The sequence below is a fragment of the Chelonia mydas genome, chromosome 1, assembly GCF_015237465.2.
Source record: "Chelonia mydas isolate rCheMyd1 chromosome 1, rCheMyd1.pri.v2, whole genome shotgun sequence".
Lineage (NCBI taxonomy): Eukaryota > Metazoa > Chordata > Testudines > Cheloniidae > Chelonia > Chelonia mydas.
The window spans coordinates 249,567,785-249,580,277 of record NC_057849.1 but is presented as its reverse complement, the minus strand read 5'-3'; the positions used below and the strand labels follow the sequence as shown (position 1 = coordinate 249,580,277).

Sequence of the window (12,493 nt, the reverse complement as noted above, 5' to 3'; positions counted from 1 at the left end):
GATCTGATTTCTTAAGGTAAGTGATATTTTCATGTACATAAGTGGTCTGAAATTTAGGTGTGAAAAAAAATCAGTAAAAACCAAATTGTAGCTTTTTTTTTTTTGTAAAGCCTGAACATTTTTCACTAAAAGTCAGTAAACTGAAAATGAAGGGCCTCACCTCTGTTACATGCATGCACACTCATTGGCATTTGAAGAGGAAGGCACAAATCCTGCCCTCTGTTATACAGTGGCCCACTGAAATCAGTAGGAGTGAAGAAGTGCAACAGAGCAAAATTTATAACCTCTTCTATGGAAGTGCAGCCAGCTGGGGCAGAATGTCAGATTATGTTTCAAACTGGATGCCCACGAACACAAAAATCACTCACTCACTTTTGGGGCTCTCTCACCAAAAAGATAGAAAATAATTTATCTGAATATTTGTGTTGGTACATCAGATATGGTTGAGGTTCTCCTATTAGAAGTCCATTTTCTCCCAATGATTTATATTGTTTATTATTTCTTTATTAAGTGTTCAGTTACACAAATGAAAATAAAGTATTTTATCACCAATGATTGAGGGCTTTTTGTGCATGTGTGGGGCAGGGGGCACTAGCTTTTTCTATTTTGTGACACAGATTTTTCCCCCCCTTTTTCCAAGCTTTTAGATCCAAGATAAAATGTAATCAAAATGTCCTACAAAAACAAAGTACATCTTAATCTGTAATAGATCAAAATTATAAAACATGAAGTCAGCTGGCAAAAATTAAACCAAAGCTTTCAGGGTCCCGACTAAGCAGCTGCTTAACTCCAAGCAGCTGCTTAACTCCATTGACTCCAATGGGGGGCCACTATGGTGCTAAAAAGTTAAGCAGGTACTGAAGTACCTTGCTGAATTAGGGCCAAAGTTCTCCAAGTTTAAGTGCTATTAACATGCTCTATGACAACATTTCCCAGCACCATCACCTCCCTGAAATTAGATCTGTAGGAAATAGAGATCAAAGCATTAGAAACAGATGGCTAAATTCTCAGTTATACCAGTGCAGCTCTATTGAAGTAATTGGAGGTTAACACAGATTCATGTGAGAGAGAATTCGGCCCAGCATGCTTTCCAGTTACCTAAATGTGAAGATCCATTGCCTATGCTTAGTTGCTTGGCTGGTGTAGTTATGTTGAACATGCATTTGCACACTAGATAGCCACGCTCCAGGGCCCACCCACAGATTATTTGTGTGTGTTTGTTCATACACATTGTAGATTGCATAGGGCTACTTCTTGAAAATATGCCAGAGCATGCCCTCAGAACAGAAGGAAGAAATTCATAGTAAGATACTACAAATGGCCACAGCAAATAGCCAGTGTGGCTTTAAAATATGCACCTATCAGTACATGAGCTGCATTATGATATCAAGTACAGTACATTCACAGTGGGAGAATTGGACTGTGGCCAGGAACGTGGTGGGAGGAGGTAGCCCAACAGAGACACACTCTATGCTTTCTCCCAAAATTGAAAGCAAACCATATGGAAAGAGAGAAAATTAATGCGGCTAGAGGCAATGATAAATTGCTTTATGGGTCTTTAAAACCCCCATTCAGCGGGTAGGGTCCAACACATGCATCTGTTGGCAGGCAGCATGACAAGCTATGCTGCCAGTGCTAGGGGGCGGGGGGAAAGGACAGTGCACAGGCAAAGGACACTCACTCATACTAGGACTGTCACCACAGGGTTTCAAATGCCTTTACCTATGTGTAAATTTCAAGCCTTGTCCATGATCCCTTCTGGCAAGAAGCCTGATGTACAATTATAGTGCAACAAGGCAGTGTAGTCTCTGAGCTTTTGATGCCAAGGATCTCTTTGTGCTGGCGCTCTTACAGAAAAGCATATGGAAGGGGAGGGGGAGCCCATGGTCCCGAGTATGCAAATGAAACTGCACTTCCAGTTGGATTCAGTTACCCGTTGTGCCTGAGTTGCATATGCCCATCTTTTTGGAAATTTACCATATCATTAGGAAGGTTAACAAATGCAGAACAGCTAGAAGAGCTTGGGCTGCACTGTGGGTGCTGAACACCCACCATTCACACAGAAAAGTACAGGCGCTAGAAGTGCTGAATACCTTTGAAAAATTAGACTAATGGCTTTAAGATGCTCAAGAAGATAGTAACCCAAGACATGATCCAAAGCCTACTTTGGATTCCATAACAATCACCTCTTTGAACTACAATAAAAACCAAGATTCAGGGATAAGGCCTAAAAATAAAACCACAGGTGAAAAGCAAGACAGACAAAACTCCACACAGATGGAAGTAAACTCACAGAATAGTCTACCACAGACAACAGCAAAGCAGCTAATAGAGGCATATTCAACAAAAGCAAGGAAGGGTTATTAACACCGTACAAGTGTTTGATTAACAATAGATTAGAATTCTTTAGTTATAAATTAAGTTACTTGGCTTAGTATTTGTCAATCTCGCCTACCTTTCATGGCAGCTATTTAGGTCAATGGATTGGAAGGTCATCTTGCTTTTCTGCTGCAAGTATCCCTGTATTCTGTGCTGAAAATTGTTGTTTTATTTTGGGGGGCAGAAGGGGTGAACTTCCTCCAGCAATACTCCTCCGTAAATCAGAACAGACATTCTTCTGCTGCCTCAGCAATCATACATTAGTGAAGCCACGTCTCATTTTTTCCACTGACAGAAGTAAATCAATGTTCTAACCCAAGCCAGTCTCTGATCCCCCCCATCCCCAAATGCCCTATCAGAGCAATAATGAACACAGTATAAGATGAAAATGGAAGTGCACAGAGGTATATTTTAATGGGCAATGTACTTTCCAGGGAAACCTTCCATACCCCCTCCCAAGCCCTCGATCCCTTTCCATGCCCTTTCTTTATGCCACCCAGTTCCCTGCACTCCCTTAATCCTGCATCCACACCCCACCAGTCTCCTGCCTACCCCAGAGATGCCCCTCATTCCAAAATTAGTAATCATGACTCCATTGTATTGCCCCATTATACATACCCAGCTCATCACCTTCCCAGTCCTCTGCTTCCCTCTCAGATTCCTGTTCTGTCCCCTACCCATGACACCTGCCCCACATTTCTCACTCAGTGCAGCAGATGCAGATTGCAGCCTGGAATCCATGACAAGCCAATCATCAGCCCTACTCTGTATATGTGAGAAAACACCTCTTTACTGGGCCTGATCCCATTTCCACAGATGTCAGCTAGAGTTTTCCCATTGACTTCAGTGGCAGTTGGAGGGGGCCTCCTATATCTTTTAATTGAATTCCCCACTAACAATCCATCTGTATGAAATCCACTACGCCAACAACATTAAGCACATCTGGAGATTGTAAACTGGTTCCTTTTGGAGATATGACCACCCCAAAATGCTAGGAACACTTTCGAAACCTGAATAGACAGGCACATTTTTGAAACCCCTTAACATTTGTATAACCTCTTTAAATACTGATCCTGCCAGGGATTCCACATGGGGTGCAGGGATCCATCACAGGATTAGGGCCTTGCTGATCTCTTCCCCAAACACACACATACTTCCCATTAAAGTTCTCTCCTGGGATGAGATATGACAGGTAAAGTGTCCAGATGATGTTTCTTATGGGAGAAGTTAGAAGGGTTGAAATTCAGGCTTATTACAGGAAGCTCAACCTCAACTATGGTGCAGCTACCATTGCTCCCAAAGTGCATACTGCGCCTAATCTATGGCCTAGGCTTGGTCTGCATGGAAGAGTTACATCGACATAGCTCCGTCGGTCAGGGGTGTGAAAAAAGCACAACCTTGACTAATGTAGCTATACCAGACCACCCCACACACCCCAGTGTAGATGCAGCTGTGTCAATGGAAAAGAGCTTTTGTTAACATAGGTAACTGCGTTCAGGGAGCTGGTGTTCCTACACTGACAGAAAAATGCTTTCCGTTGGTGTAGGCAGCATCTGCGCTGCAGGGCTATGCTGGTATAGTCTTCATAGAGTAAATATATCCTTACTCTACACTAGAAAAGAGTATCTATACCAGTACACCCCCTAGTGTAGATGGAGTCATACTGCCAAAAAATGCTTTTGCTGCTATAGCTTATACCAGTTCTGCAAGCAAAATAAGCAATACCAGCAAAAGTGGGTTTTTTGGTTTTGTTTTATTTTGTTTTTGCTGGTATCACTGCATCTACTCTAGGGCTTTTGCTGATGTCGCAATATCATGGGCAGGGCTGGCCTTACTATGAGGCGAACGGAGGCAGCCGCCTCAGGTGCCAGGCTGTGGTGGGGGCGCCACTAGGACCCAGAGTGTAGAAAATTGTGTCTGCTGCTGGTGCATATGTATTCTGTCTGCTCTAGATGCACAGAGATGGTGGAGTGCTGTGCTGGAGGAAGGAGGGCACACGAAACATAACAGGCAGGCAGGAGAAAAGGTGAGAGAGAACAACAGAAAGCAGCAGGAGGTGCAGGGAGAAAGGAGGAGCAGCAGCTTCTTATGTACCTCTCTAGCACCCCCAGGAGCTTGGACTGATTAACACCAGCTTCTCAGGGAGCTTCCTGTTTCCTGCTGCTTCCCTGAACCCACTTGAGGAGAACAGGCCGTCAACTGAAGTAGTAGGAGCCAGTTAGGCCCTTAAGACGCTGATATCTTCCCTCACTCAGACCCTGCTACCAGCCTGCTTATTTGTCCCCTTCAATTGAGTGTTGAGAGCCACACTAGCTGGCACAAAACAGCAGTCATGAGCGAAAGAAGAAAACGCCCCTCTGGGGAAGCATTCAGGAAAAAGAAAGAAAGCTTTTCTATCTAAGCAGGAAGGAGCTCTCCTGAGATACATAGACACAAATGTTCATGGTGAGCTTTCCGGCCCCAGTGAGGATGTGAGTGGTGAGGAGGTGCCTGATCTTCCAGTTAGTCAGAATGCAGGTGACCTGGCAGCTACTGCAGCATCCATATCTCCATCTCAAATGGATGTAACAATGCACATTTGTAAAGAAAAGCATAGATCAGAGAAGAGAGTGGTGGAGGCGCAAGAAACAGCTGCTGGTGCATTTAGTTCCTTAAGTCTAGATGGTCCAGGACTGTGGACCCACTTGAGCAGTAGCCTGAGGGACTTCCTTCTACTGCATGGGCCACAGCAAGTGAAAAACTTCATGTTCCCCAAAGACAATGAAAATAGAAATTTCCATCCAACACATTACTGGCATGAAATCCCCAATGATGAGAAAGTGGAGAGGCCATGGCTTATGTACTCAAAAACACAGAATGCTGCATGCTGTTTTTGTTGAAAACTCTTCCAGTCTAATGTTCCAGCCACATTGGGTTATATGGGAACAAAGGACTGGAAAAATCTGGCTAGAAATCTGGTATGCTCTGAGAAGGCAGCAAATCACCAGAGAGCATTCCATAGGTGGAAAGAGCTTGAGATGAGACTAAGGTTAAAGGCCACCATAGATGATCAGCATCAAGAGAAAATTGCATCAGAGTCTCTTTACTGGCAAAATGTTCTGAAAAGGCTCATTGCCATTGTGAGAATGCTTGCTACCCAAAACCTAGCACTGTGTGGCACTTCAGATCAGCTGTATGTACCAAACAATGGAAACTTCCTTAAACTTGTGGAGCTGATGGCTGAGTTTGATGCTGTACTCCAGGCGCATCTAAGAAGAATCACCACCCAAGAAATGTACGCACACCACTACCTTGGAAAAACAATTCAAAATGAGATCATACAGTTACTGGCAACAAAAGTCAAACAGAAGATTGTGGCGGATCTGAAGTCAGCAAGATATTACTCAGTTATTCTGAACTGCACACCAGACATCAGCCATACGGAACAAATGACTTTAATGGTGCGTTTTGTAACAACAGAACATAGTGAAAATGTCCCTGCAATGGTGACTGTCAGAGCATTTTCTAGAATTTATTGACATTGATGATACTACAGGAGCTGGTATGATAAATGTACTTCTTAAAAAGCTGGAAGATACGGGAATTGCGATAGCTGACATGAGAGGTGAGGGCTACGATAACGTTGCCAACAGGAGAGGAAAGAACAGAGGAGTGCAGACACGGATCCAAGAGTTAAACCCTTGAGATTTTTTTGTCCAATGCAGTTCTCATTCATTGAACTTGGTGGTCAGCGATGCAGCATCAGCTTCTAGTGAGGCTGCTGAATTTTTTTAAAATGTAATTCAAAGCATCTATGTATTTTTCTCTGCATCAACTTATTGATGGCAAATTTTGAAGCAACATCTGGGAACATCCGCTCTGACACTGAAACCACTGAGTGCCACACGATGGGAAAGTCGAGTGGAGGCGATAAAGCCTATCAAACACCAAATTGGGAAGATAGATGATGCCATAGTTGCCATTATGGAGGATAATGCTATGACAGGAACTGTTTGTGGGAGAACAGTGCTAGAGGGAAATGGAATCACCAGAAACATACATAACTTCAAATTTCTGTGTGGCTTAGTGTTGTGGCATGACATACTGTTTGAAATAAATGTTGTAAGCAAGAGACTCCAAGGTGTTGACCTTGATATATCTGGAGCAACGGAATAACTGGACAAAGCAAAGTCATACCTGCAGTCTTACTGGTCAGATGAGGGATTTCAAAACGTTCTGAAGAGTGCACAGAAGTTGGCAGAGGAACTTCACATTGAAGCTATTTTCCCACCCATTCAAGAATACAAGAGTCATCGAAGAAGACGACATTTTGATTACGAGGCACTGGATAATCCCATAAGAGACGCCAAACAACAATTCAAAGTTGAATTCTTTAACCAGGTGCTAGATTGTGCAATACAGTCAGTTGAAGAATGTTTCACGCAGCTCAAGGAACACAGCAGTATATTTGGGATGTTGTATGATATTCCAAAACTCCTCACTATACCTGAAGAAGACCTACACCAGCAATGCAGGGCACTAGAGACATAATGACATGCGTGATATTGATGCGAGTAATTTAGGTGATGAACTGAAAGCCCTTTCAAGATACATTTCAGCAGGATCAACTCCAAAGGCTGGTCTGGAATATATGTGCACAAATAAGATGACCACCCTCTTTCCAAATGCTTTCGTTGCTCTGCGCATACTTCTAACACTTCTTGTAACAGTTGCCTGTGGAGAACGGAGCTTCTCCAAGCTGAAGTTAATAAAAACACATCTATGTTCCACAATGACACAGGAGAGGCTTGTCGGCCTTGCAACCATCTCAATAGAGCATGAGCTGGCCCAGACTGTGGACTTCAGGAAGCAGTTCAAATCTTTGCAACCGAGAAGGCTTGGAAAGCACCACTTTGATTATTCAAACAGATAAAAATGCCAGTGTTTACTATGCAGACAAGAAAAGTTAACTTCAAACTCCTGAACAGAAAACGTAAGTGTTACTTAAAATTTTTGAACAAGGCATTTTAAGTTGTTAGTTCTCCATTATTGGGGTAGGTAGCAGAGCAGTACCATGAGAGGAGCAGAACAGGAAGAAGGCAGAATTGAGACCTTTCAAAGTTTTGGCCCAAGCTAGGGGGCATGGGGACGTCATTTGAGCTCCTCGCCTCAGGTGCCAAAATGTTGTGGGCCAGCCCTGATCATGGGAGGGAGGAAACACACACACACCCACGCACCCCTATGCCAACAAGAGTTTCTAGTGTAGACCTGGCCTATTTTAAGAGTGGCAGAAGGTTCGGTTTTCAAAGAAAGATATACATGGCAAGCATTGTATTCAAATGGTTTAAACAGACTCCTATGGGGGAAGAAGGAAAAACAACATAAAATAAATTATACAGATGAAGTACTAATGCTAGAAAACCCAACATTGAACACCTGCAAGATTGTTAAAATATCACTTGCATGTTTATTAGTTTCAGGAGTAGGAGGAGAGGGGCACTGCAGTATTTTTAACCGGGGTTTGGTTGAGTTGTAGATAGCAAGGATACTTTAAATCAGTGGTTCTCAACCAGGGGTCTGGCGCCCACTAGGGGCCTCAAGCAGGTTTCAGGGGGGCTTCCAAGCAGGGCCAGCATTAGACTCGATGGGGCCCAGGGAAGAAAGCCGAAGCCCCACCACATGGGTCTGAAGCCCAGGTCCCTGAGCCCCGCCACCTGAGGCTGAAGCCAAAGCCTGAGCAATGTAGCTTCGTGGGGGCCCCTGTGGCATGGAGCCCCAGGCAATTGCCCGGCTTGCTACCCCCTAATGCTGGCCCTGGCTTTTATATGCAGAAAATCAGTTGTTGTGGCACACAGGTGGGCCGTGGAGTTTTTAAATAGCATGTTGCGGGGGGCCTCAGAAAGAAAAAGGTTAAGAACCCTCTGCTTTAAAGGAAGTATAAAAATTTCAAATAGCCTGATTTTTCACACCCATATCTCTTTCCACTGTAGTCAATGGAAACATAGGAATTGCCACCAGTGGTCCATCTAGTCCAGTATCCTGGATCTGACAGTGACCTGTACCAGCTGCTTCAGAAGAAGGATCAAGAAACCCTGCAACAGGCGGTTATGGGATAGCCTGCTAGACGGGTATCCTCACGACCCCATTACTTAGAGTTGTACTGCGGGACAGAAGCCAAAGTAGCTGCAGGTGGAAAGCACCTCTGAAAACCATGTCCAAGGAAAGTTTTGAAATGGCCAGATACCACAACTAAAGCCAGAGCAGCCAACACAAATTTCTCGGGCAGGGCAGAAACTAAAATATCTGCCAAGCTCTGTCACATTTCAGTTGCCTCTTACTTCATGTGCTGTGCTTTTGCCATTTTTCCATTGCCAATCCAGAACACCTTTTATAAAGTTAAATTGTTGGAGTAGAGCTTAACCAATGAGCATCTTTGTTGAAGGGGCCAAGCCAGTGCTCTGCAAGCTTTTCTGACCATGCCAGCTCCATTGTGCATTAAAATTAGTTGCATTAACACTTGTAAAAAAGTAAAGTAACTCTCTTCCTGGTGATATTATTGTACCATCAACTGAACTTAAGTTCCAGGTCTGATTTCTCCTTATTCCACTAGCCATGGGCCGTTGCCATCTCCTGACTCTGAATGCATATTCCATACTAAGGATGAATTACATCCGACTGCTCATCCTAATTTTACTCTCACTCATCAGGGTTTACTAATGCTTTTTAGAATGTATCACTGATGTTTCATCCGTAGCATTCTTTAGTCACTAAAGCAATATGCACCAGCCAGGAAGACAGGATGCTAATATCAATTGACTAGCAGGAGCAGCTCGCCACCAGAGCAGTGCAAAACTCATTCCCATTACAAGAGCTAAACATTTTAATTCTTACATGCCCAGATGAACAGAAGAACAAGTGTGATCATCCAAGAATCAAAGTAAGATTTGTCTTCAAGAATAGGGTGACTAGATGTCCCGATTTTATAGGGACAGTCTGGATATTTGGGGCTTTTTATATATGGGCTCCTATTACCCCCCACCCCCTGTCCTGATTTTTCACACTTGCTGTCTGGTCACCCTATTCAAGAGTAATGAATTATAGTTTACCCTTGGTTTATTCCCGTTCCATCTGAATCTTGATACGTTTACAAATTTTAAAAAAATTAAATATATTTATTGGGGATTGGTTGTGAAAGATAAATGGAGAACTTCCATTTTAATTTTTTCTGTTCTACTTAGTGAAGACATCCCTATTCAAGAAAGTGAACTTAACTTTGTATTTACATATGTACATTAAGTCCCATGGAAGTCAATGGGACTAAATGCTTGTTTGAAGTCAAGAATGTGCTTATGTGCTTTCCTGAATTAGGCCACAATGGGATGGATATGTGTGTGTGTGTGCGCGCTCGTGTGCATGTATGCATGCCAAGTTTAGTTGCCATTAATTAGTATTTTGTTGCTACATGCGTAAACCAGAATGAAAGCTGCATAGAATATGTAATTTTTGTTTGACAAGGGACTTCCCGTTGTGCCTATTGACTTCAATAGACTTCAAGTCCCTAGTAAAGTGATCTCTTTTTTCAGTGTTAGGAAAAATAGATTTCCTGGTAGAACGTGCGTATGTATATGTACTGGATTAAAATCTACTATGACAATGCTGAGGCTCAAGTTAGGATTAAAAGTTATAACCCCAATTTTCTTACACTAATAAGAGTTACTCACCCGCATTTCCCATTCCTACTTGCAATAGAAGCACTGGGAACCAGTATGAGACCAAATTGGGGGTGGAGGGGAGAAAGAGAGGATAGGAATGACAGTAGGGAAGGTTTTTAGATAAAATTTCCTTCTATATGTCGGTGGGCCTGATCCAAAGTCCATTGGAAAGATTCCCATTGCCTTCAAAAAGAAAAGGAGTACTTGTGGCATCTTAGAAACTAACAAATTTATTTGAGCATAAGCTTTCGTGAGCTACAGCTCACTTCATCGGATGCATTACGTGGGCTTTGGATCAGCACCAGGATGTTTTATAGTACATTCTTAATCTCAGAACTATTCTAAACAATAAAAGAATGTGACTCACTTTTGGATTATAAGGTAGAAGACATAAAAACAGTTGTGGTGATGCTTTTGAGACTCTCTCATATGACTGTCTCATAAACAAACTAGGGAAATGCAACCTAGCTGAAGCTACTGTAAGGTGGATGCATAAGTGGTTGGAAAACCATTCTCAGAGAGTAGTTATCTGTGGTTCACAGTCATGCTGGAAGGATGTAACGAGTAGGGTCCCGCAAGGATCAGTTTTGGGTCCGGTTCTGTTCAATATCTTCATCAATGATTTATAAAGTTTGCGGATGATACCAAGATGGGAGGGTTTACAGTGCTTTGGAGGGTAGGATTAACATTCAGAAGGATCTGGACAACCTGGAGAAATGGTCTGAAGTAAATAGGATTAAATTTAATAAGGACAAATGCAAAGTACTCCATTTAGGAAGGAACAAATCAGTTGCACACATACAAAATGGGAAATGACTGCCTAGGAAGGAGTACTGTGGAAAGGGATCTGGGGGTCATAGTGGACCACAAGCTAAATATGAGTCAACAGTTTAATGCTGTTGCAAAAAAAAGCAAACCTCATTCTGGGACGTATTAGCCGGAGTGTTTTAAGCAACACACGAGAAGTAATTCTTCCACTCTACTCTGCACTGATTAGGCCTCAAATGGAGTATTGTGTCGAGTTCTGGGCTCCACATTTCTGGAAAGATGTGGATAAATTGGAGAAAATCCAGAGAAGAGCAACAAAAATGATAAAAAGTCTAGAAAACATGACCTATGAAGGCAGATTGAAAAAAAAAAATGGGTTGGTTTAGTCTGGAGAAGAGAAGACTGAGAGGGGACATGATAATTTTCAAGTACATAAAAGGTTGTTACAAGGAGGAGGGAGAGAAATTGTTCTTCTTAACCTCCGAGGATAGGACAAGAAGCAATGAGCTTATATTGCAGCAAGGGAGGTTTAGGTTGGACTTGAGGAAAAACTTCCCAACTGTCAGGGTGGTTAAGCACTGGAATAAATTGCCTAGGGAGGTTGTGGAAATTCCATCATTGGAGATTTTTAACAGCAGGTTAGACAAACATGTCAGGAAGGGTCTAGATCAATGGTTTTCAGATTTTTTTTTTTCCTGGCAACCCAGTTGAAGAAAATTTGTTGATGCTCATGATCCAACAGAGCTGGGGATGAGGGGTGGGGCCAGGAATGGAGGGGTTCAGAGTGTGAGAGGGGGCTCTGAGCTGGGACAGGGGGTTGGGATACAAGAGGGGATCAGGGCTCTGCACAGGAGGTGCAAGCTCTGGGGTGGGGCTCAGGAAGAGGGGTTTGGGGTGCGGGGGGGGGTTAGGCCTGGGGCAGGGGATTGGAGTGCGGGGTTGGGGTGTGGGCTTACCTCCGGCTGCTCCTGGTGAGCGGCACAGCCAGGGTGCAGAGGCAGGCTTCCTGCCTGCCCTGGCACAGCGGACCACGCAGCACCCTGGAAGCGGCCAGCTGCAGGTCCGGCTCCTAGGCGGAGGCGCGCAACCGGCTTGCGTGGCTCTCACCTGCAGGCACTGCCACCCCCAGCTCCCATTGACTGGGAACTGGCCAATGGGTGTGCAGAGCACCACAGTGCTCAGAGCGGGGACAGCGCACAGAGCCCTGTGGACCCCCCTCCCCAGCTAGGAGCCAGACCTGCTGCTGGCTGCTTCTGGGGCGCAGCGCGGTGTCAGAACAGGTCGGGACTAGCCTGCCTTAGCCAGGCAGCACTGCCAATGGGACTTTTAACGGCCCAGTCGGTGGTGCTGACCAGAGCCGCCACGACCCAGTGCCTTACATTCCGTGACCCAGTACTGGGTCACGACCTGAAGTTTGAAAACCACTGGAGCCTGCCTGCCTCCCTGTAGCCAACCAGTCTTTTAGCAGCCCGGTCAGCTATGGTGACCGTAGCCACCAGGGTCCCTTTTTGACTGGGCATTCCAGTCGACAACAGGATGCCTGGCAACCCTATGCCTTTGGGACCCCTTTTGATATCTCTAAGCAGAGTGCATTGGTGTAGATTATCTTCCTTTTGAAAGCCAACCAGAAGCTTCTGCTAGCACATAATGCAGAA

General features: G+C 44.2%; 1 protein-coding gene across 4 annotated transcripts in view; it reads right to left on the bottom strand.

Annotated features, from left to right (window-relative positions):
* CHST11 (carbohydrate sulfotransferase 11) overlaps window positions 1-12,493 on the bottom strand; it is a 261,448-nt gene that overhangs the window by 236,127 nt on the left and 12,828 nt on the right. The gene's annotated exons all lie outside the window — the stretch shown is intronic.